General features: G+C 36.9%; 1 long non-coding RNA gene across 1 annotated transcript in view; it reads right to left on the reverse strand.

The window, feature by feature from the left end:
- Positions 1-24549: 24549 nt before the first annotated feature.
- The window catches only part of LOC107850079, a 37277-nt gene continuing 34365 nt past the window's right edge, over positions 24550-27461 (reverse strand). The window contains exon 3 of the long non-coding RNA XR_001668445.2: positions 24550-25113. This is a non-coding gene — a long non-coding RNA (uncharacterized LOC107850079). The remainder of the gene's footprint in view (positions 25114-27461) is intronic.

Genomic DNA, 27461 nt, shown 5'->3' on the forward strand with positions numbered 1-27461 from the left:
GTCTCTCAGAAAAATGGGCATAACTTTTCGTTCGGGTATTGGATTTAGGCAAAATTGGTATCGTTGGAAAGCTAATTTGATTCTCTACAATTTGGTGGGTCTAAATCAGCCAATATAACACATTAACATCTACTTATACTCGTTCAAAGATGTACCTTACAAAATCAAACACTAAAACTTGATGGATTCAAAAACTCTTAGCTTGTATTACCTTAAGTGACTCATATGAACATTCTTAATGCATCATATGCTATCCTATCACTAGAATATTCATTATAAGTCATGTACTCAAGTATGAATCATAGGATAGGAGATTTCATACGTAGGAACACTTATTCACTTCTTAGCTTAGAAACATGCGGGGTATTACAATATCTTCCCTTGGGAACATTCGTCCTCGAATGAGAATTTACTGAGAAGGGATACAAGACAATAGAACCTGAACTGAACATGAATAATTGCAATTTGATCTCATGACTGACATGCTAAACATACTAAAATCGTGCATATATGATGCACAGACAACTGACACATGAATGTATAATTGAGTAAGAAATGATTAATAAGTACCAAGTTTATACTGGAAACATGAACATGAAACTGAATAAGATTAAGGAGAACTGTTACCTTGAGCTTGATCTAAATTGGTGGGGAAAAGGTGAAGATACTTGGTACGCATATCTGCTTCTACTTCCCAAGTATCTCCCTCATAAGACTGATTTTTCCAAAGAACCTTGACTAGAGGGACTTCTTTGTTCCTCAATCTACAAATTGGATAATCTAAGATTTTGACTGGAATCTTTTCATAAGAGAGGCTGTTCTGAATGTCGATGCTCTGATTAGGGAAAACAACTGCTGGGTCACCTATGCACTTGTTTAGCAAAGAGACATGGAAGACTGGATGGATTGAGGCTAGATTTGAAGTCAACTTAAGCTCATAAGATACCTTGCCGAAGCGACAAAAAATTCTGAAAGGACTGACATTACGGGGACAGAGTTTCCCTTTGTTTCCAAACCTCTTCACTCCCTTCATGGGATAGATCTTAAGATAGACATAGTCATTGAACTCGAACTTGAGATCCTTTCTATGAACATCTGCATAGGACTTCTGTCCGCTCTGAGCAGCTCAAAGTCTCTCTCTAATCAACTAAACTTTCTGTAAGGTGTCGAATACTAAGTCAGGACCTATGATTAAGGCCTTAGTAACTTTGAACCAACCAATCGGAGATCTATATATCCTACCATAGAGAGCTTTGAATAGAGCCATTTGAATACTAGAATGATAGCTATTGTTGTATGAAAACTCAATCACAGGCAAGTGGTCGTCCCAACTTCCCTTAAAGTCAATTGCACACGCCCTTAGCATTTTCAAGAGTCTGAATGGTCCTCTCTGATTGACCATCTGTTAGAGGATGAAATACTGTGCTGAGATGGACTTGGGTACTGAGACCCTTTTGGAACGCTTTCCAAAAGTGAGAAGTGAACTGGGTACCTCTGTTTGAGATGATAGATAGTGGAACACCGTGTAACCTGACTAACTCCCTGATATAGAGTTTGGCATAATCCTGGGTGGAATAAGAAGTACGAACAGGAAGAAAATAAGCTGACCTGGTCATTCTATCTATAATGACCCAGACTGAATCGTGCTGATGATGAGTTCTAGGCAAACCCATCATGAAGTCCATGTTAACTTCTTCCCACTTCCAAGTAGGAATGGTGAACTCTTGCATGGAACCACTAGGTTTTTGATGCTTTATCTTAACCTGCTGATATGTAGAGCACTTAGCCACAAACTCTGCAACATCTCTCTTCATCCCACTCCACCAATAGATCTCCCGCATGTCGCGGTACTTCTTAGTGGCTCCTGGATGAATAGATTATCACTCACCATGTGCTTCTGTAAGAGTTCACTACCTTAATTCATCTACACCTGGATCATATAGACGACCCTAACAATGAAGAACACTATCTCCCCCTTGGGAGAAAACCTCAACTTTCTAATTCTGAACTAACTCTTTGAGCTTGACAAGGCTAGGATCCCTGTCTTGTTTCTCTTTCACCTTTAAAACTAGAGATGACTCTGAACTACTATGAACACATACACCACCCTCTGAAGAATCGACTAAGAGAATGCACACAACATGTATATACTTGCATGGCTTCAATAACATGGTCATTCCATATCACAACAATATCATGAGCATCTCGTACAACTTCTTCAATTCAAGAATATAGCATGGGGATCATGTTGAACATAAACTTAGAACATGGAATAGTCATTTAGGACTTATTATGTCATAAAAGCATAATTTCTATTCCATTAGGTATTTTAACAAACACCTTACATGCACATCTTATGCATTGGTGGATTCATCAATTTTACAAATATTCAACCACCAATTTCACATATTTATACTTTAAATACCACCATATCCTCATAATAAACATACAAAGATCCCATCTTAGGCATCATCAAACTCCAACCCCATGAACATCAACCACCAACAACATAAACATCATAATAAAAAAATTTAGAATATGGTTCTTGAGCTTCATGGACAAAAGGAGTCTATGAATCAACTCACGTATACGTTAGAAGGAAGATTCTTGATGATTGATGGAGGAATTTCCTTAAAATCAGATCTTCAAGCTTAGTTACGTAACCCTAGTTGTTTTTCTCTTTTAGTGCTCTTAGATAATGAGCTTTGAGATGATAATAGGGTTGTAATATGTTTAGAAGCTATATATTTTATAGGGTTAAGTTTAGGGACGTGTAAGGAGTGTTAAAAGACTTAATTACCCTTAAAATAACTCAAAATGGCGTATTTTTGGCACCTGCACCTGACTTAGGTGGTGCCCAAGTGATTGCCTAAGCTAGGTTGGGCGGCGCCTAACCAATCGTCTATGTTTGGTTGGGCGGCGCCTAACTAATCACCTATCCCTATCCTTACTGTCTCTCACGAAAATGGGCATAACTTTTCGTTCGGGTATTGGATTAAGGCAAAATTGGTATCGTTGGAAAGCTAATTTGATTCTCTACAATTTGGTGGGTCTAAATTAGCCAAAATAACACATTAACATCTACTTATACTCGTTCAAAGATGTCCCTTACAAAATCAAACACTAAAACTTGATGGATTCAAAAACTCTTAGCTTGTATTACCTTAAGTGACTCATATGAACATTCTTAATGCATCATATGCTATCCTATCACTAGAATATTCATTATAAGTCATGTACTCAAGTATGAATCATAGGATAGGAGATTTCATACGTAGGAACACTTATTCACTTCTTAGCTTAGAAACATGCGGGGTATTACAATATCTTCCCCTTGGGAACATTCGTCCTCGAATGAGAATTTACTGAGAAGGGATACAAGACAATAGAACCTAAACTGAACATGAATAATTGCAATTTGATCTCATGACTGACATGCTAAACATACTAAAATCGTGCATATATGATGCACGGACAAATGACACATGAATGCATGATTGAGTAAGAAATGATTAATAAGTACCAAGTTTATACTGGAAACATGAACATGTAGCTGAATAAGATTAAGGAGAACTGTTACCTTGAGCTTGATCTAAATTGGTGGGGAAAAGGTGAAGATACTTGGTATGCATATCTGCTTCTACTTCCCAAGTATCTCCCTCATAAGACTGATTTCGCCAAAGAACCTTGACTAGAGGGACTTCTTTGTTCCTTAATCTACAAGTTTGATAATCTAAGATTTTGACTGGAATCTTTTAATAAGAGAGGCTGTTCTGAATGTCGATGCTCTGAATAGGGAAAACAACTGCTGGGTCACCTATGCACTTGTTTAGCAAAGAGACATGGAAGACTGGATGGATTGAGGCTAGATTTGAAGTCAACTTAAGCTCATAAGCTACCTTGCCGAAGCGACAAAAAATTCTGAAAGGACTGACATTCCGGGGACAGAGTTTCCCTTTGTTTCCAAACCTCTTCACTCCCTTCATGGGATAGATCTTAAGATAGACATAGTCATTGAACTCGAACTTAAGATCCTTTCTATGAACATCTGCATAGGACTTCTGTCCGCTCTGAGCAGCCCAAAGTCTCTCTCTGATCAACTAAACTTTCTGTAAGGTGTCGAATACTAAGTTAGGACCTATGATTAAGGCCTTAGTAACTTTGAACCAACCAATCGGAGATCTATATCTCCTACCATAGAGAGCTTCAAATAGATCCATTTGAATACTAGAATAATAGCTATTGTTGTATGAAAACTCAATCAAAGGCAAGTGGTCGTCCCAACTTCCCTTAAAGTCAATTGCACACGCCCTTAGCATATATTCAAGAGTCTGAATGGTCCTTTCTGATTGACCATCTGTTAGAGGATGAAATACTGTGCTGAGATGGACTTGGGTACTGAGACCCTTTTGGAACGCTTTCCAAAAGTGAGAAGTGAACTAGGTACCTCTGTTTGAGATGATAGATAGTGGAACACCGTGTAACCTGACTAACTCCCTGATATAGAGTTTGGCATAATCCTGGGTGGAATAAGAAGTACGAACAGGAAGAAAATAAGCTGACTTGGTCATTCTATCTATAATGACCCAGACTGAATCGTGCTGATGATGAGTTCTAGGCAAACCCATCATGAAGTCCATGTTAACTTCTTCCCACTTCCAAGTAGGAATGGTGAACTCTTGCATGGAACCACTAGGTTTTTGATGCTTTATCTTAACCTGCTGATATGTAGAGCACTTAGCCACAAACTCTGCAGCATCTCTTTTCATCCCACTCCACCAATAGATCTCCCGCATGTCGCAGTACTTCTTAGTGGCTCCTGGATGAATAGATTATCTCGCACCATGTGCTTCTGTAAGAATTCACTACCTCAATTCATCTACACCTGGAACATATGGACGACCCTAATAATGAAGAACACTATCTCCCCCTTGGGAGAAAACCTCAACTTTCTAATTCTGAACTGACTCTTTGAGCTTGACAAGGCTAGGATCCCTGTCTTGTTTCTCTTTCACCTTCAAAACTAGAGATGACTCTGAACTACTATGAACACATACACCACCCTCTGAAGAATCGACTAAGCGAATGCCTAGTCTAGTAAGCTGATGGATCTCTTGAGCCATCTTCTTCTTACTATCCTCAACGTGAGAAATACTACCCATGGAGAGTCGACTGAGAGCGTCAGCCACAACATTGGCCTTGCCCGGAAGATAAAGAACACTCATATCGTAATCCTTCAAGAGTTCTAACCACCTTCTCTGGTGAAGATTGAGATCTTTCTTGGAAAAGACATACTGGAGGCTTTTATGGTCTGTGAAGACATCTACATGAATTCCATAGAGATAATGCCTCCAAATCTTCAAGGCAAAAACTACCGCTGCTAACTCAAGATCATGAGTAGGAAAATTCTTCTCATGTGGCTTTAACTATCTGGAGGCGTAGGCTATGACCTTACCATGCTGCATGAGGACACAACCTAAACCTACTCTGGATGCATCACAATAGACTACAAAACCGTCTGAACCATCTGGAATAGCTAAAACTGGATCTGGAGGTGAGTCAAGTCTTCAACTCTTGAAAAGATCTTCTTGCATGAATCTAACCACTAATGCTTAATCTTCTTCTGAGTCAATCTGGACATAGGAGATGCAATAGAAGAAAATCCCTCAACAAACCATCTGTATTAGCCAGCTAAACCCAAGAAAATCCTAATATCTAATGGAGATACGGGTCTGGGCTAGTTTCTTACTGCCTCGGTTTTCTGAGGATCTACTCTAATGACATCACCGGAAATAATAAGGCCAAGGAATGCTACTGATCTTAGCCAAAATTCACACTTGCTGAACTTAGCAAATAACTGGTGATCCCTGAGAGTCTGAAGAACAATCCTGAGATAGTCTGCATGATCACGCGTTGTGTGAGAATAGATCAGAATATCATCTATAAAGACTATGAAAAACAAGTCCAAGTATTGCTTGAACACACGGTTCATCAAATCCATAAAAGCTGCAGGGGCATTGGTAAGACCAAATGACATGACTAAAAATTTGAAGTGACCATACCGAGTATGAAAACCTGTCTTCGAAATGTCACATTCTCTAACTCTGAGTTGATGATAGCCTGATCTGAGGTCTATCTTGGAGAAGTAACTGGCACCCTAAAGTTGATCGAATAGATTATCAATCCTGGGAAGAGGATATCTATTCTTGATTGTGACCTTGTTGAGTTGACGGTAATCAATATACATCCTAACAGAACTGTCTTTCTTGCGCACGAATAATACTGGCACACCCCATGGGGAAATGCTGGGTCTGATGAATCCCTTATCTAAGAGATCCTTTAACTAATCTTTCAGTTCCTTGAGTTCCACTGGTGCCATTCTGTATGGAGGAATAGAAATAGGTTAAGTATCCAGAAGAAGGTATATGCCGAAGTCTATTTCCCTTTTGGGAGGAATGCCTGGAAGATCTTCGGGAAAGACATCTAAGTATTCATTAATAATAGGGACTATTTCGAGGCTAGGAGATTCAGAACTAGAATCTTTAACATGCACGAGATGATACACGCACCCCTTAGAAATCATTTTCCTTGCCCGAAGGTAGGAAATAAGTTGACCATTGAACGCTGAAATGCTACCCTTTCACTCTAGGAGGGGCTTATTCGGGAACTAAAACTAAACTATCCTATTTTTGTAGTTGAGTATGGAATAGTAGGAATGAAGCCAATCCATGTCGAGAATAACATCAAAATCAGTCATCTCTAACTCCACTAAATCTGCTGATGTGGATTTCTGAGATATCATAACCGGGCAGTTCCTGTATACCAGCTGGGCTATGATGGTTTTACCCGCTGGGGTAGAGACTGAGAAGGGCTCTACTAGGACTTCGGGACTAATTCTGAAATCACATGCTATTTATGGAGTAACAAAAGACAAAGATGTACCTAGGTCTAGGAAAGCATAAACATGAACATAGAAAATCTATAATGTACTAGTAATGACATCAGGAGAATTTTCTTGATCCTGCTGGGACTGAAAAGCATAGAGTCTATTTGGGCGTTGCCCCCTGGTAGCACTGGAAATGGCATCCTGCTGGTTCGGGCGACTGGACTGAGCTGTAGAATGATTTGGCTGACCCTGAAGACTTGACTACAGACACTGCCTAATCTTGTGGCCTGGCTTGCCACAACCAAAATAGACATCACTACTAGCTCTGCAAATGCCCTTGTGGTTCTAACCATAAGTTTGACAAAAGGGATTCGTTCGGGCACTGCTAACACTGCCCTGAGATTTAGAACCTGGCGCTTTGTCTCTATTGCTATCTCTGAACTTTGGCATTGGAGCGCTGGCAGAGAAAGGAGCTAGAACGGATGACTTAGACCGAAACTATGAACGGTTTTCTCCATTTGACTTGGGGTGAGCAAAGTTGAAGTTACCTAACCTTGCTCTCTTGTTCTGCCTCTCCCTTGTTTAAACTTCTGCTCTTCTACTTGCTGGGCATGGGTCACAAGTTTGGCTAAGGTTATATCACCGATCAGCATCGCAGACCTATACTCATTTACCACATTATCGTTGACCCCTGACATAAACTTGCTCATCTTAGCTCTATTGTCTGCAACCATATGAGGAGCATACCTGGCTAGCTGAGTAAATCTGAGAGAATACTCCTAAACCATCATATTTCCCTACCTGAGGTTGATGAACTCAAGAACTTTGGCTTACCTCAGCTCATGGGGAAAGAATCTATCTAAGAAGGTCCTGAAAAATTCCTCCTACTCAATAGGGCCTGTATCATCTAACCTCTCAGACTTCCACTGTTTATACCAATTATGAGCAACATCCTATAATTGGTAGGCGGCTAACTCAGCACTCTCAATAAAAGTAACACCCATGATGTCAATGACCTTCTGGACTTGGTCAATGAACTCCTGAGGGTCCTCATCAATCTTAGACCCATAGAAAGATGGAGAGTTCAATCGGGTGAAGTCTCAAACCCTAGCTGCTTTGGGATTGGCCACTGGATTAGCCAGAATGACTGGTGGCCGTTTATTTTGTGCATCCATGGACTGAGCAAGTATGGTAAATGGGGCTTTAAACTCTACATAGGAAACATGTGCGCCCAAAGGATCTTCGGGCTGAAGAGCTGGTTGGTTTCTTCTTTTTGGGGCCATGGTCTGGAATAAGAGAGGAATGGATTAGACTGAGAGTTTAACTTGTGATTATGCTCACTAGCATGACATGAATAATAAAGAAAGGGGACTGTTCCTAAAACATCTTATAGCCTCCCACCCATAAATATAGCGCGCAACACACCCATGTACAAGACTCTACTAGATGTGGCTTTTAGACTTCCTAGGACTCTATTGAACCTTAGGCTCTGATACCAAGTTTGTAACTCCCCAATTCGCTGAACCGGAATGCTACAAGTACTCATGACCCCGAGGGACCACAAGCTAACCCATGACTGATATCTGTACCTGTATACTACAAATCATGATATAATCATGTAGAATACATAGAACTATAAGGACATAAGGTTCAACTGAATAAAATCATATGGGTGAAAATACCTAAAACAACTCAATTCAAAAGCAAAGTGTGAACGTAAATCTGAAAGCCTCTAAACTATCTGAATAAGGAGTTGAAGGAACATGTCTCCAACTAATTCTGTAAAACTGAACTAAAAAAATAAATAAATGTATCAAATCATATTATCCTCAAATTAATAAGGACTCACTGTGTCTCTGCGACTGGAATGCTACTGCTACTGCTGGGATGGAGATCGTGTCTCGAAACCTATGGTGTAACATGAAAAGAAAGCACCATAGTGCAAATGCGTCAGCACAACTCTAGTACTGAGTATACGAGGAAGGTAAGCTGAACATAAAAGGTTTCATGCATGAACAGCACTAACTGACTAATATGAACGTGGGAGTGCAAACACACATATATAGAAACTGGGACCGTGAATATGTGATAGCATGACCTAAAGCTAATACATGGTTTACTGATAACTGTCATGACTGATATTGAAAATAATAACATGGACGACTGTATCTGACAGTCCTGTATATACTTAAATCTAAAGAACGCCCTGAGTTCTTTTATTGAGACTGATACTGAAACTGTGGGAAGTAGTGTTTAATCGACATGCCCTATGTATGCCGTTATGGCTAAGCTGGGGTCCAATCTCTGCCCCAACTGGAGGGGTGTCAATACTGTGCCACGGGTAAGGACAGCCTGTGAGTGACCCTTATCTGGCGAGTACTTAATGAGAACGATGGGAACCCTACACTGACGGGTTAAGCCACCTCATCAACCCCAATCTGGTAGGTTAAGATGTCTCAACCTACGCTGGCTACATAGTTCTGGAACACAAGGATGACTACTAAGAATCACATCCTGAATTGGAGGGTAAGTTCCCATCCTTGGGTTCACTCGGTGCTAACCTCTACTCCCATCTGGAGGGACTGGACATGAATAACTGACTGTGCATGACTTAATCTTACTAAATTCTATTGACTAGCAGAATGTTACTGATATCTAACAACTGACTAAGATAATGAGGTTTTCCTGAGTCACATGACTGACTGAAGTCTATGGAATCATAGCTTGTGTTTGGATATCATGAAACATGACATAGCTCTAGGCACGCAACTATAGTTTTCGGGTACAAGTACCCCCAGGACTCGATAGGAGGAAACTGACACACATGACATGACTTGATCGCAAGATTTGAGTCCACAATTCACAATATCATAAGGCTTTCATAATAAGAATGATTCTCAACAAACTATCACATGATCGGGAATGTACACAACATGTATATACTTTCATGGATTCAATAACATGGTCATTCCATATCGAAACAATAACATGAGCATCTCGTACAACTTCTTCAATTCAAGACAATAGCACGGGGATCACGTTGAACATAAACTTAGAACATAGAATAGTCATTTAGAACTTATTATGTCATAAAAGCATGATTTGTATTCCCTTAGGTATTTTCACAAACACCTTACATGCACATCTTATACATAGGTGGATTCATCAAGATTACAAATATTCAACCACCAATTTCACATATTTATACGTTAAATACCACCATATCCTTACAATAAACATACAAAAATCCCATCTTAGGCATCATCAAACTCCAATCACATGAACATCAACCATCAACAATATAAACATCATAATAAAAAAATTTAGAAGATGGTTCTTTAGCTTCATGGATGAAAGGAGTCCATGAATCAACTCACGCATACCTTAGAAGAAAGATTCTTGATGATTGATGGAGGAATTTCCTTGAAATTGAATCTTCAAGCTTAGTTATGCAACCCTAGTTCTTTTTATCTTTTAATGCTCTTGTATGATGAGCTTTGAGATAATAATAGGGTTGTAATATGTTTAGAAGCTATATATTTTGTAGGGTTAAGTTTAGGGACGTGTAAGGAGTGTTACAAGACTTAATTACCCTTAAAATAACTCAAAACAGAGTGTTTTTGGCACCTAGAACTAACTTAGGTGGTTCCCAAGTGATTGCCTAAGCTAGGTTGGGCGGCTCCTAACCAATCGCCTATGTTTGGTTGGGTGGCGCCTAACTAATCGCCTATCCTCACTCTCTTACGAAAATGGGCATAACTTTTCGCTCAGGTATTGGATTAAGGCAAAATTGGTATCATTGGAAAGATAATTCAATCATCTATAATTTGGTGGGTCTAAATCAGCCAAAATACCACATTAACATCGAGTTATACTCATTCAAAGATGACCCTTGCAAAATCAAACACTAAAACTTGATGGATTCAAAAACTCTTAGCTTGTATTACCTTAAGTGACTCATATGACCATGCTTAATGCATCATAAGCTATCCTATCACTAGGATATTCATTGTAAGTCATGTACTCAAGTATGAATCACAGGATATGAGATTTCATATGTAGGAATACTTATTCACTTCCTAGCTTAGAAACATGCGGGGTGTTACAATATGGTGGACATTATGAGGGTTAAAGGACAGCGAGGAAAGTGTTGCAATTAACTTTTTTCTGGTTAACTCTATTTAGAGATGTAGTGGTATTTTTAAAGAGTTGTGATCAATGCCAAAGGTTGGGTACTATAACCATGAGTTATGAGATGCCCCTTAATAATATTTTAGAAGTAGAAGTCTTTAATGTTTAGGGGATTGATTTCAGGGCCCCTTCCCACCTTTAAAAGGTAATTTATACATTTTTGTTAAAGTGGAATATGTCTTTAAATGGGTGAAAGATATGGAGATTCTGACTAATGATGCAAGAGTGGTGTTGAAGTTGTGAAGAAGAATATATTTTCCAAATTTTGTACACCAAAAGCAATAATTAGTGATGGAGGTATGCACTTTATCAACAAATCGTTCAAGAATCTTCTTTCTAAATATGGTGTTCGACACAAGGTGGCCACTGCATACCATCCTCAAATGAGTGGACAAGTTGAGGTATCCAATCGGGAGATTAAGCAAATTCTTCAGAAGATTGTGAATAGGCAAAGAAAGGATTGGGCAGAGAAGCTGGATGATGCACAATAGGCATATCGAACAACATACAAAATGCCTATTGGGACATCTCCATATCGGTTAGTGTATGGTAAGGCTTGACATCTTCCTATAGAGTTGGAACACCAAGCATATTGGGCTGTAAAAAAGCTAAATTTTGAGATGACTTCCACGGAAGAAAGAAGGTAATTACAACTAAATGATCTTGATGAGCTTAGACTCCACTCATATCAAAATGCCAAGCTTTACAAGGAGAAGACCAAACGGTGGCATGACAAGCACATTCAAGTTAGGGAATTTGGACCCGGACAACTTGTATTGTTGTTTAATTCATTGCTTAAGTTGTTTTTGAGTAAATTATGATCGAAATGGTATGGACCTTTTGAAGTGTTGCATCTGACACCCCATGGAGCTCTGGAGTTGTGAAATAAAGAGAAGATGGAGAAGTTCCTTGTGTATAGATAGCGTGTAAAGCATTATTGGGCGGATCATCCGGACAAGCACAACGAATCTTTCATTTTTGCTGATGACTGATGATGAGCTGAGTCATGCCACAACATAAAATAAGGCGCAATATGGGAGGCAACCCACACATGTATTGTAATAGGTAGTTTAATTTTTATCTTGTAAAATAAAAAAAGAAAAAAAATACAAAAAAATGAGTCGTGCCATGATCAAAACTAAGGAGCTATGTGGGAGGCAACCCATTTTTACTTACAATTTTTGTTGTTTTCATTTGATATTGCAAGGAATTTCAAAGAAAATGAGGAGATTACCACAATTGAGGAAAGCAATTAGGTTTGCAAAATGATTTGTGTAAGTGGGGATTTACTCAGGTAAGAAAAGGGTGAAAAATTGCATAAGGAATTTGTGTTTGATGAACAGCGCGATGCGGAACTGGGTAATTTGAAAATTGTCAAATTTTAGTAAGGTTACACAAATTTCACCGCAATGTGAAGAAAGGTAAATTGAGAATTATCAAATTCCAGTGGATAGGCACGATTCCTAATGCGGCGTGAAACTTGGACAATTGAAAATTGTCAATTTACAGTGTGTGGATGTGAGTTTTATCGCATCGTGGTGAGAAGTTAAATGGCAATTGGCCTTATCCAGTAGGTTTCTATAATCCTACCACGTCGTGGAGAGGGCTTAACTCGAACATAAAAATTAATTACCCTAACCTGACTCGTCCCTTTATAAATACAACCTCCCTAACCCTAAACCATTTTGTTTACCATATACGACGCCCTCTCACACTCTCTCCTAAAAAACTTCAAAACTTTTTCATTTTCTCTTATTCTTCTCTCAATTATTGAGGTATGTTCATTTTTATTTATTAATTTATTACCCTTTTTGTTACATTTTATGAGTATTGTTAGTGTTCTTATGCATAATTTTGTTTTCCCTTTCTTAATACTTGTCCATATTCGCATTATATTTGATATTTTGTCAAATTTGTGATGTCTTAGCCTACTTATCATTACTTTGAATCACTATAAGAAAAATTGACTAGTATCTATAGTTGGGATTAGGGGGTAAACGTTTTTCATGCTAGTTGAGAGGATGGAAAGGTGTTAGGAAAAACTGTGTAGGAAGTTAGGGGGTGATTTCATTCCACTGTGTATATACCCTTATTGTCTAATATTAGTTGAGTATGTAGAATGCGACATATGAGGAATAATGGGACTGAGTACGTTGAATGTTCTATCTATATTTGTGATATTAAGGCCTACAAAAAGAGAAGTCTAAGTACCTTATTTGTAAATGTAGGTCTTTCGCCAACAACTAAGTATAAGGTGGAAAGCCACCTGTAATGCACATAGAGATTATGTAATCTTCAGTTTCAGATTCTTGCTTGTTGGTTGCATTTTCTTAAGCACAGGACCTTCTGCTCCTGTGAGGAAGAGAAGCAAACCATCTGAAGGGTAATTAACTAGAGTGCCTAAGGCCCCTCAACTTCAGCGGGGGCAGGTTCAAAAATTTGGCTTCAAGGCTGTACGAAGGGATGACAAATAGTGGTATACTAAGCATACTAATGCTAAGTATATTCCGAAGGTCTATATCGATCGGGCTAGCTTACTAAGAGAGTGTCCGTTTATGGTATGGAGAATCGAGGCACTGAATATGAATTTCATTTTTCATCAGCCGACTTAGTGAAATTTACATCTTGTGAAAGAATTTTATGCCAAGTGGGACCCCAGTCATTCTGAACATTTATTGAAGGTTTGAGGGAAGGTGATTAGATTTACAGCTACTGATATTAACGAGTTGTTGGGTATCCCATAAATAAATCCAAATGTCTTGCATCTATTTATTATTTCTCCTCCTTATGCACACATTAGGCATTTGTTGTGTGTCCAACGATCTTCAGCCCATTAGACAAGGTATCAAGTTACAGGTTTGCATTTTTCTTTCCCCTACTCTCAGATAAACAAGAAAGCACAAATATGGGGTCTTATACTGTATTCATGCTTGATACAGGGCAAGCATATGACTGAGATAAATCGAGATAGGGTATGTTTGATTTATGCCCTTATGTGTGCTGATGTGGAAATTAACGTGGGAAGTGTAATTTTTTCTACTATGAAGAAAACACGTACCCAGGTAGGTCGTAGCTTTGGATTTGGTAGTTTGTTGACTATATTTTTAAGAAGGCATAGGGTTGATGAAGAGGATCTTGACTATAAACCTGAGGTGATCACTCATCCCATGGATATCACTACTGCTCGAAGCACATCTGGGGCATCTGGCCTAATTTTGACTATGATGGAGTGACAGAAACGGATTGATGAGGTGCTGGGTAGGCTGTATGGTCTCATGATGATGATGTCATGGACTGGAGGTAGACCTATTACACTAGAGGAGCTCTACGTTGTAGAGCTCGACTATCCACTTGGCCATCATGTTAGGACTATGTTGAGGATTGACCCAGATTTTGTAGAGCTTGTTGATGATGATATACCCACAGATGAAGATCACAGGTATAGGGATTCCGACATGGAGTCCGATGAAGAGAAGATATCTGATGATGATAAAGCTAATGATGATAGGGATGTGGCTACTGAGGACATGTTTTTATAGTCCTGTTTGATTGATCTGGAAGTATACTACCACCCTACCATAAGCTTAATTGGTAGCACAGGGATAGTTTTTTATTTTAAGTATAGGGCGGTGGATTCGTATTCTCTTATAATTTTGTTTTTTTATTCGACCGAACAATGTTATTTTTATATTTTGCTGTGTTGGTTTGAAGTATTAGCTATTCGAAACATTGGTCTGTAATAGTTAGTAACTTTTATTTTATGGATTGCAATTTGCCCTCTTTGGCATTTATCACATGTTACTTCAGTTTAAAGTATTTTGTTATTGTTATCTTCTTCCTCATTGGCAAGTTCAGTTTAAAGTAGTTATGTTTGTTTGTGTCCTATTTGGTAATTAGGAATAAACAGTCATAGTTAGTTGCCATCCCTTATGATAGATGGATGACGACCATCTTAAGGGGAATGGTCGTACAATGTAAAGAAATTGAGGAGAACCTAATCATTATCTTAGAGGAGTGTGATATGGGCCATTTTTGTAATAATTGAAACTAATTTTAGCATAAGAGTGTTTTTATCTTAAGTGTTGAGGATTCAATCTTGATAAATGAAGTTTAATGTGTTGGCTTAATTCTGATTTCAATGAAGAACACGATTGGGAACTTTTGGCTGATTCCGTACATGTACTGTGAGTGTGAGGATTAGTATATATTCTACATGAATAGAAATTACTAGAACTTGACTGGTGTGTTTACAAAGCAAAATAAAGTCTGCTAGGTACAGGAAGTGATGTAGGCAATTCTTTGACAACCTTGTTTTTAACATTAAAACCCTCCCTTGGTGCATAGTCTTAGTCAGCCCCATTGAGCCTTGTGCTTTTTTTCTTTGGTAGCCTATTACGAAACCTTACCCTTTCTTTGTTGAATCGTAATTTAATCCAAATAAGCTCCTGAGTGTTTTTAATATAAGACTAAGTGAAGATTAATAACGAAAATAAGAAAAGAAGGCTAATCAGTCGATGCCCCTAAAATAGAGGTTATTGGTGTTTGATGATGCTGGGTTAATTGGGAGTTAAAAAATAGAAATGTTACAATGAACCTGTTTTGCCCTGGTCCAATTGGATGATGTGCAACTTAATGAAGGCCTTTAAGCTTAAGATAAGGGTGGCTATAATAGGGGTGTGTAACAAGAATATGGAAGAAAAGGTTAATACTCCCAGCCTAGTGTGAGAAAATAAGTTAATTGAAAAAAAGTGTTAACAAATAAAAATATGGGGAGAAATAGAAGGATAAATTGGTGTTGGAAAATAGAGTGAATTGATATTTCTTGTAATTAAACGCTTAGGAGCAATAGTCACTATTCCTATAAATAGTACCTACCTATCCCTAAGCCTTTATTACAACCCGAAAAAAACCTAGTTGATCCTTCACCCAAACATCTGACTATTAGTGAAGTAGAATACTAAGGGCAAGCTTATGGTTCGTTCACTAGCATGTACGAATTATTTGATTGAGAGTGAGTGATTTGATTTAATACTCCCCTATTGTTGCATAGTTACCATTGTGAGTAAATACGAGGAAGTTTTCTATAGTGAGGATGCAGGCGGATGAAAGCCATATTACTTATTGTGTTTTTTAAATTGAGTTTGTCATCTTGTTAGAAATTCATTATTGAAGATAGAAGAATTTATACTAAAATATTTTTTTGAGCTCAAAATTATTTTGACAAGATGATGTAAGAATTCGTTATTGCAAAGTGTAAGTGCTCATGGCCACATAACTTTGAGATTGTGTTGAAAAGAGGACGGAGTTATGTTTTTGAATTCATGTGTTCATGGATGAACAATGATTTAAGTGTGGGGTGGTGATCTTGGGCATATTTATATGCTTGAAGCACTAATATGAACCCAGATTTGAACTTAGTTTAAGAACTTTTGTATGAATTCTTAAGTATAATTCAGCTTTTATTCCGTTTTGTGCCTAATGGATATGATTAGTACTTTCAGGATCAAAATCATAAACAATTGTGCATAATTGGATACAAGTAGGATATGGAAGTAGTAAAGGAATGCAAGGGACTGACATTAAGCTGAAAAAGGGAAGTTGGAACGAAGAAATCCTCATTTGAAGACACTCCACATCGTGATGAGCAACAAAATAGCTATGGTCGAATTTTAGTGAATGTTTGCAAAACCACCATATTGCAGAGAAGTTTTGTTTATCAGATTTTGTGACCTGAAGGTTTAGCACATCGCGGAGGATTATTATTTCGCAACTGTCCCAATCCAGTGGCTCACCGCAATAGTGGCGCATCGCTGCGAGGGTGCATTTTAGAATTGTTGGGGTGTACTTGAGCTCCACGATTTCTCAGATTTTAATGGAAAATAGCAATATAAGGCATGGCGCGATGCGCCGGGTGGATAAATTGGGAATATTTTAACTATTTTGTCCCAGCTATAAAAGGAAAAATCTAAGATAATGTGGGGGACTCTTGGGTGAAGCAGAGCAGTGGCGGAAAAACAAAAATTTCTCTCTTTTAGGGTTCATAAACATTCTTTTGAATTTCTTTATTTCAAGGATTGATTTGGGTATGATTTATGACTTATTTTGGATGGTTAATTCAAACATGAGTAGCTAAACACCCCCCTTTCTGGGGTTGAGGCTAAGAACATGAGTACTATTTAATATTCTTATTCATAGTTTCTTTTTGGATTATGGCATAACCTTGCGAACCATCAACCCGATAACCAATTATACTGTGAAAAGAATAGAGAATTGTAAGATTGTTCACTATACCTCAACCCTGGAATCGTCATCATTATTGATTACAACCGTTGCTTATTTTGCTTTAGTCATCACTAATTATTTATTGTTTAGTAAATTGTATTTTATTTACAGAATCATCTTAATCTTAATACAATTAAACACTTAATACTAAATTGTCTTGAACTAAAGATTGAATAAATTTCTAGTTTATTGATCCTCGAGGGAACGATATCTGACTATCTAAGTTATTATATTACTTGCACGATCATGTACACTTGAGTGTGGATAGAGACGCAACAGTGCACACTATTTCTCTAAGATAGACCTTCGATCCTACTATTATTAGCTTAGAATTAGATATTATGACATTCCAAAGACAACCTTAAACTCTGTATGGTCACTTTGAATTTGTCATTATGTCTTTTGGACTAACAAATGCTTTTGCAACTTTTATGGACTTGATGAACAGGGTTTTCTTGCAGTACTTGGGTATGTTCGTTATAGTCTTCATAGATGACATCTTTGTTTACTCTCAAATTGAGGGTGAACATGCAGATCACTTGAGAATTGCCTTTACAGACTATTAAAGATCACCTGTTATTTGCTTAGTTCATCAAGTGTGAATCCTTGTTAAAATTATTAACTTTCCTTGGTTATATCATTTCTAATAAAGGAATTAGAGTTGATCCTTAAAAGACCAAAGCAGTGAGGAACTAGCATAGACCCGTCTCTCAATCTGATATCAGGTGTTTCTTATGTTTAGCAATCTACTACATATGGTTTGTGGAAGTATTTTCCTCTATTGATTCTCCCATGTACAGACCAACTCAGAAAAAAGTCAATTTTCAGTGGTTCAATTCTTAGGAGAATAGTTTTTAGTAGTTGGAGAATCGACTCAACTCCTCCCCCCAGTTTTGACTCTACCAGATAGTTCAAATAGTTTTATGGTATATTGTGTTGCTTCGAGAGTTTGTCTTTGTTGTGTGTTGATGTATTAGGGCAAGGTTATAATATATGCCTCTACACAACTCAAACCTCATGAAAATAACTACCTGATTCATGATCTTTAGTTGGCAGCAGTTATGTTTGCCTTACAGATTTGAAGACTTTATCTTTTTGGGGTTCATGTTGATATGTTCACTGACCACAAGAGTCTTTATTATGTTTTAAATTGGAAATATTTAAATCTTTATCAGAGAAGGTGGCTAGAGTTACTAAAGGACTCTGAATTAAGTGTCTTGTATCTCCTGGGCAAGGCTAATGTGGTGGCCGATACTTTTAGCAAATTGTCAAAGGGAAGTGTTGACTCCATTGAGGATGAAAAAAGAATTTGTTTGTGAGGTTCATCAGCTTGCTAGATTGGTAGTTCAGTTTGTTGATTCGGTCGGAGGTAGTATTTAGGTTAAAAATGGTTCTGAATCTTCTTTGGTTATCGGAGTAAAGGAAAAGAAAGATACAAATCATGTTTTTCTTAAGTTGAAGGAAGCGGTTCAAAATTAGAATGTTGCGATTTTCTCCCAAGAGGGAGATGATGTTTTCGTTGTTAGGGTAGATTATGTGTTCATAATATGGGTAGTTTGAGATAAAGTATGTTAGTAGAAGCTCATGGTTTGCAATATTCTATTCCTCTTTGACCTACTAAGATGTACCGCCATTTGCAGGAATTCTATTGGTTGAATAGTATAAAGGCTGATATTGCAAAATTTGTGGCCAAGTGTTCAAATTGCTAGGAGGTTAAGGTTGAGTACCAAAGGCCTAGTGTTACACTTCAGGAATTTAGTATCTATTCTTTGAAGCAGGAAGTGGTGAATATAGACTTTATCATAAGGTAGCCTCGTACACAGCATTAACATGATTCTATTTGGGTTATTATGGACCGAAAGACTAAGTCATCTTATTTGTTACTAGTTAATACTGAAGATTCAGCCAAAGATTATGCCAGACTCTACCTTAGGGTATAGGTGAAACTACACGGAGTTCCTTTGACCATTATTTCAAATAGGGTACCCATTTTACCCCTTATATTTAGAAAGCTTTTTAGACAGGTCTTGTTACTGAAGTTTACCTCAGTATAGCTTTTCACCTGCAGACAAATGGTCAACAAGGGAAAATTATTCTGACCTTATATGATATGTTGAAGGCATGTGTGATTTATTACAAGGGTATTTGGTATGATCACTGACCTTTGATAGAGTTTTCTTACTATAACAACTATCACTCTAGTAATCAGATGGACTCATTTGAGGCTCTTTATTGCAGGAGGTGTAGATCTTCTATTGGTTTATTTAAGCTTGGTAATGTTGCATTGATAGGACCAGATTCAATGCATAAGGCAATAGATAAGGTTCAGCTAATTATACAAAGGCTAAAAATAGCCTAAAGTCATAAGAGATCCTATACAGAAGTAAGGAGAAATGAGCTTGAGTTTAATGTTGGTGATTTTGTCTACTAGAAAATTTCACCCATGAAAGGGTTAAAGATATCTCATTAGAATGGAAACCTCAATCCCTGCTATGTAGTTCCTTATAAGATTTTGAGTAGGTATGGGAAAGTACCCTATGAGTTAGATTTTCCTACAGAATTAGCATCAGTGCATCTAGTCTTCCATGACTCCTTGTTAAGGAAATATGCTGGAGATCCAACATCAGTAATACAACTAAAAAGGGTTGGCAGGGAAAATAGCCCTCTGTTATGATGAAGTCCCATATGAGATCCTTGATCGTCAGATTCATAGGGTAAGGAATAAGAAGGCTGCCTTAGGTAAAGCTCTATAAAGAAATCAGTCAATTGAGGTAGCTACTTAGGAAACTGAAATGGATATGAAGACCAATTACCCCCACCTTTTCTCTTTGAACTCAGTCCCAACATTAGGTAAGTGTTTTCTTAATTAACTCTTTTATTTTTATCTCATACCTTCCAGCTATTCCATGTCACGAAATGACATCATGAGTTTAGTCTAGTTCAGGCAACAGTCATGAATTTTGATATCAGTTCATGATTTAGCCTATAAGTATTTAGTTTAAAATTTTTGTTTTCCCTAGTCTCTATGTTTAGTCAATTTTTTCATCGATGTATGATTCCAAGGGGTAGATATTGTAATACCCTAATTTTCCAGCTCTAGACCCAACAAAAGATCATTAATATAGCTTTCCAAGGCCATAAGTCTTTCCTTAATATGATTTAGTGGCAAAAAGATATGAAAAATTCCTGAGGGTCTGTCAACTCACCAGTAGCAATGACTTAGGTAATGACCCATTAATAGACGTAATGAGTTATAACGTGGATTTCCTTGTCACAACATTTAAACCCCCAAATTTTAACCTAGGGATAATATCTATACCATATAACTCATTATCAATGATAATAGGTCATTAGGTGGACTCGTTTCCATAATAGAAAAAATCTAGAAAATTGAGTCTCAGACTACGACTACTCCTAACGACTCATGATTAGACCTAACAAGTCATTTGTAGAGGAGTCATTGTCATAAAAAACAAGTCTCAAAACTTAGGTCCTCACATCATGACTCAGGCCATGACTCATGGCCTAACATAACAAGTCATAATGTGCATCATGATGACTGGAACAAGAAATTCCCACAAATTTCAAAAAGGGCTTTTAAGTCTTTACCCATACTTTTAAACACAAACCTACATCATTTGGAGATTCACCATGGGTGGTATAAAATGAAAACAAATCCCCGAATTCACCATTAAGTTCTAATTCCTTCCACAACAAGCCAAAAAGGGGTAATTTTTATCTTCTCCAAAGCAAGCTAGTGTTCCTCAAGTTCAAGCATAATTTACAAGGGATTCTTCATAGAATTCACCTTTAGGTATGTTGGATTTCATCAATGGGTTCCTTCTACCCATTGAGTCCTATATATAATTTAAATTCTACAGAATATTTCCCCCCCAAGTTGGATTTTAGGTAAAATTTGAGTTTCCTTTAAACTCTTTAGTTTATTGTGGAATAAAACCTTGACTATGTGTTTTCCTAATTGAAATAGCTTCTTCCGTGTTCAAAACCATGAATTCTCTTATCATGACATTTCTGAGTTTATGGGTTTAAATTGTGAATTTCCTCTTAACATCAGTCAGTGTCATCATTTGTAGAGCTGGTGGGTGGGTTATGAACACCTTATACCCAGGAAGTAAGTTATATGTATAAGTTTACATGTTATTGAGTACTTAAAATTTATGCATGCATTGTATGTACAAAACACCATGACTTGATTATACTAGTTATCAGTTAATGTATCATTTTATACTCTAGTGTCATTTAGTTGGTAGTAGTACTTAGCATAAAGAGAGTGCAGTAATAGAGGCCCACTTATCAATTAGGCTTGAGATAGTTGATAGAATTCCCTAAGTTCCAGAACTACTGCACCACTATAGATTATAGGGGGCCACCCATCAAATTAGGCTTGACAACCTCGTCATTCAGGTCATCAGTTTAGTGGATCCACGCCAGCTAGTATTGGTATCCTTAGTAAGGTACTAAGACCCTTACAACTATGGATACAGTTTGGACCCCACTTTTTCTTAGATTGGGGTATGGAAATCGTAGTTAGCTCCCACAGTCCTCAATTTATCATCCAATTAATGTTTTAATTTTAGATTTTGCAAGACATTACATTTAGATATACAACTTTTTTCAGTATATGTTATTATGCTTGGTCTTGCATTCAGATTATTATGTTTACATGAATCCAGGTTTAGTTTATGACAGTAAGTTTCATATCCTACATACTTTATACATTTAAAGTACTATATTGTCTTAAAATATATGTTTTGACTATAAGTACCCAGATCGCACTTCGTATGTTTTGTACCATTCAACAGTAGTTTGGTGTTATCATTCGAGGAATAGTTATCAGTTATCTATTTTAGCATTTCATTTCATTTTTGTCAATCGGAGTTAGTTGAGGGTTTTCCCAAAAAATCATTATGAATTAGAGGCTTTCAGACATTCATTTAGGATTTTTGTTTGTTGTGTATTTCTGACAGTATTAGTATTGATTCCATTACAATTTACTATCAGTTTGTTTATTTAGTTTAGCTTTTGCCCGGTATTTTGTAAATTTTCTTTAGTATCCGAAAGCATGCAAGGCCATGGGTTCTCTTGGGGTCACTTGTGGCTCTAATCACCATGCTACTATTAAGGGGTGGTCTCGAGTCGCGAAAACGCCTGAGCTAACTAGCCCAATTGTGTCTCTAAATTCTTTTGAGCAAGTTACTGGTTTTTTAGCTCAATAGCTATTTGTTCTAAATTGGACAGGATCTTCTTTATGTTCTCCTTAATATTACTAGCCTACATGTTTTTCTACTGTTGAGTTTGACTTAGATTGTTTCCCCATGAATAATTGGGTTTACTCTACCCCTTGAGATTTATGCATTACCGTAATTTCCCTTCTATTTATTTCCCCTAAAATCACCGACTCTGGATTCACTCCATATAATTCTATAGAGTGGACAATAATACCACAAATCTCACACCATTATGGAGTCACTGGATTGCATTTACCTTAGCATGAGGTTGGTTTACACTCAAATTACAAAACTAAATAATCATTTGGTTCTTAAAAGCTTAAAGTTGTGACACTATCTACCCCAATCATACATGTAGCCTTTTTCACTGTACATCTGGAGATATCACCATTCCAATGTGGATTACCTTGCGCAATTCAGTTTAGCAAGGTATACAACTCATCATAAGGTTTCTCTAATGCTTGACCACCTGTAGCTATATTAACAAAATTTTTGTGTTATTGTCAAGAGCTTCAACAAATGTGCGAGCCAATAACTTATTGATTTATTGGTGATGTGGGAAGTCCCTTAGAATAAATCTAAACCTCTCCAAAGCATGATACAAGTTCTTATCTAGCTTCTGCTTTAAGCTTAAAATTTTACTACGTAACCTCGTAGTCTTTTCGAAAAGGAAGAATCAGATGAGGAACTTCTTCTCCAAATCATCCGATGTAGTGATGTAGTTTGATGGTTCTATCTTAAACTATTTGTTTGGTTCCCCCAAAAGTGGGAAAGGTTAAAGAGTGAGCCTCACGTAGTCATTACAGATTCCAGTGGGTATAAAGGTGTCACTAATGTCTAGAAAGTTCTTCAAATAGACCTGTGGATCCTTATGTGACAAACGAGTGAATTGCCCACTATTGTAATACAACTACAGCATGTTCAGTTTAAGATTGAATCTATCTCCAGGTTCCAGTATGCGGATGACAAAGGTAATATTGGTTGCTAGTAGGATTTCAACTTTTCGAAGTATCATGTGGGCTGGTGGATCTTCAACCATTGGTGAAAGAATAAGTTTCTGTTGTTGAATTTGAGGTATCTGACAAAGAACTACAGTTTCTCTCCTCAGATGATGTAAGCATCACTTAGGTTCCAGATATGCGTCAACCAAATCCCTTTCCCTTGATAGCTTACTTAAGTTTCAAGCTTGTACTTGAAAATTCAAATTCTAAGGGAAAGTTGTTAGCACTTATTAAGCAAAATAGCAAAACTAACACTAAGATGGTTTAAAATTTTCATGTTTCTCGAAAATGACACAAAAATCTTGTTGCATCCTAGTGTACATACAAATGTAAGTGGTCTCCCAAGTAGTAAAGTAGCCTTTAAAAGACAAGTATAGATCCCACAAGGACTTTCTACATTAATCTAATTATAGTAATACTATGAAGGTTAAATAAGTGCAAAAGTAACCAATATCATTTGATAGTTGAAAACTAAAAGTAATTTCAAACAATTTGATAATATAATGTGCTTTAACAAAAATAGGGAGAAACCTAGGGTTAAGGCACTCCGAACAATCCTACTTAGCTATATTATGTCATCAGTTTAGTTAATTATCTTAATTTTTTATTTACAGGGTTGGTATCATGACTATGGTCTTCTGATCCTCTACTTGTATATCTAACTTAGCTGCACAACTACATCGTTGAGCGGGGATGGAAGTACTAAGCTAAATGAATTTATATTTCATACCATATATGAATCAAATTGGGAGAATTAGATATATTCCTATTCTAAACACAAATCTTAAATTCTCTCCCTTGAATTATTATCATCATACTTCATATACCTCGCATTTTAATCTATTGCTTCTCCTTACAGGCTTGCAATTGAAATATAAGTTTATCCTAAGGGTCGCAAATCCATAGAATATTAAATTCAATGATATATGAACAACCAATAATGATAATAAGAATAAATAAACTCAATTATAAGCTTAAGTAATCATGTTCCTTGCCTAAACCCTAGAAAAGGGTGTTTAGCCATTCAGTAGTTACAACAAATCACAATAATAAAATTCATGTATATAATGCAAAAGTAAATTAAAGAAAAGGATTAAAATCCTAATAGAAGGCTTCTCAAGTGTATTCGAAGCCCCAAACGTCATCCAAGGTGTGTACAACAAGATAGGAGTATCCTATTTATAATGGGAGCCAACTGCTTGTTTTGGAACCATGTGTGTGCCATGCTCTTTCTTTGGCGTGATCAGAGAGTGGAAATTCCTTATCACTAAGGCTTACTAGAATTGGATATTTTGTTTTTCATAAGGGTTTGGAATGCCCTTAACATAGAGATCCAAGGGCATGGAACGCCCATGTGCTCGGATTTTCCAGATTTCATCCAAGTAAGCTCCATCCATTGTCATTGAGTTCCTTACTATGTTGTTGCTTTTCCATCATAATTAGACCTTGTTTTGGTATTTGATATCAACTTTATCATATATCATCAAACACCACGAATTATTTCCTAAACATAATAGAATCCAGTAAGATAAACTAAAACAACACAAAGTTTGAGCTATTAACACTAGTTTTCTCGCCTAAACTCTAAGTTATTGTCTTCATTCCAAACATGAATTGAACACACCATATACATAATAAACAAGAAATTTAACACTTAGTTCTCAATTATATCATTATAGAAACATTATGCACACAATAAGTCCTCAAAACAAGGCTAAATATATAGAGATTATAACACTTAGGTGCACAAATCCACCTAAGATCAGACTCACATACGCACTCAATGATGCAGTTCAGAGACTAGTACAAATAGATTATTTAGACTATTACCATTCCTCAATCGTACACGTAGCCCTGAAATCCAAAATTTGAGAAATAAAGTTCATTGAGGCTAATAAATGCAAAACATGATTGTAGAAAATATCGTAGTCCTAGAATTTCCCTCAATGCTGTTTGCAAAATTGGTCAAACCCATGATGGTCTAATTTTATTCTCGTGAAGGTTATTAGAAAACTAAAAAATCACAACCATCTTTTTGAAAACACATCACTTGTATAAAATATGATTTGAAAGTAAATTAAATTAATTGCTAATCATAAAGTCCTTGTGGGATCTGGCTCTTAGAAAGTCACTATATTACTTTCTAGACCATGTAGACTTGTGTGTGTGGTAGGCAACAACATCCACTAGCTACCAAGGTTTCACGATCGCAGTGAGAATTTTTTTCACAAGAAAATAGTTAAAGTTCTTCAAGCTTCAAACTCTCCACTGAAACCTTTAAACGTACTTAAAATCACATAAATACAATCCAACTGTGTTACTAGGCTAAGTTAAAAAATACAGACTCATTAAAACCATTAAAATTTCTATTCGAGGTTGTTCCAATAAATGGTGGGACCCACACCTACTATTTTATTTTCACTAAAATCCACCCAATAGCACAAAATGTGTTAAAAATCCTTGGGACCGGAGCTAACCAGAGCTCTATCTATCATGACCACTACAACGTATCTAAAGGCCACCTATAGTTTGAGTTGCTACCTATACAGACCTTATAGGCTATAAGTGATCCTGACCTCTACTGGGAGCATCCTTATTTATGGATGGAATACCCCAAACACTGTAATTCTATAATGGCCTCTTACTACCACCTCCATATGTCTCAAGCCGTTTCCTCTTTGTAGTCTACCAATGATCAACAACCTGATGGAAATTAGAACCATTTGATATTAAATTCTATAACACCAAGTAAAGTGGTAAAGTAAATCCTCTGATAAATCCCCGCACCATAACATGGTCTGTAGGAAATAACATTGGTGCATGTCTAGCCCACGCGAGAAACCTAATTGCATACACTAAAATTGATTAAGTCCCTTGTTGCACACCAATAAATCCAACTTCATCCTAAGAAGTACATGATTTAACAGGAAATACCACTGACTGTGAAGTACATATGAATAAACTCAGAATCCCAAACTTGGTATCATAAAAAGATAAGGAAGACACAAACTCTTTCAGAGACTGGGTTGGCCCCAAACTAACTGGCTAATACAAAATACTCTTAATACTAGTCTCTAACTCCCTAGCTAGACTATAATCTCTAACTCTGGAAGCACATGAAGAAGTATTTTCCACATCTATTGAAAACCGCATGCTACACATCTGATAAAGATTGTAGCCAAAAAATTTCTTAGAGTTTATTGAAGTATAGATACATGATAAGAAGTCAAGAATTGTGGTTTCCTAGGAATGTACTATAGCCTCCCAAAGAAAGGAAACATATATGACCTAATTTATTAGGTCATAATAGTATGTAATACAACCCATCAATAGGTAAGCCACCCCATAGTTCAAAATATATTGTAACAAACTATCAAGAGAAAAAAAGAAAGCAACAAAAAAATCTAGTACAAAGACACATATAGAGAAAGTGAAAGTAGTAAGAGGAGGGAATGAAGTACTCCTTTTCGATCAGACAGTTGACTATTGATGCAGTAATGTAATGTTTAGGATATAAAGTGCTAAAAATAAATAACACCAGATATTTTCTACTGGTTGGGACCGATAATAGGTCTTACTCCAGTACCTTTGGGTTGCAAAGGATTCTACTAGTTCGTTGTAAATAGAATCAACTACAAGGGTTGAGTCAAGATTTTTGGCTATGACTCACACTCCTTTTCTTTGTTCTTTCTCACTTTGATAGAATGCCTGATGAACTATGTATTTATCTCCTCTCTTTTTGAATAATTAGTGAACCTCTAAAGAATACAATGCTTTAATAAAGTAGAGCAAAGAACTAGAGAATGTTGATACAAAAGTATATCTCTTTCTTTGTCTTTCAAAGCTCAAATA

This window comes from Capsicum annuum, chromosome 12 (genome assembly GCF_002878395.1).
Source record: "Capsicum annuum cultivar UCD-10X-F1 chromosome 12, UCD10Xv1.1, whole genome shotgun sequence".
NCBI lineage: Eukaryota > Viridiplantae > Streptophyta > Magnoliopsida > Solanales > Solanaceae > Capsicum > Capsicum annuum.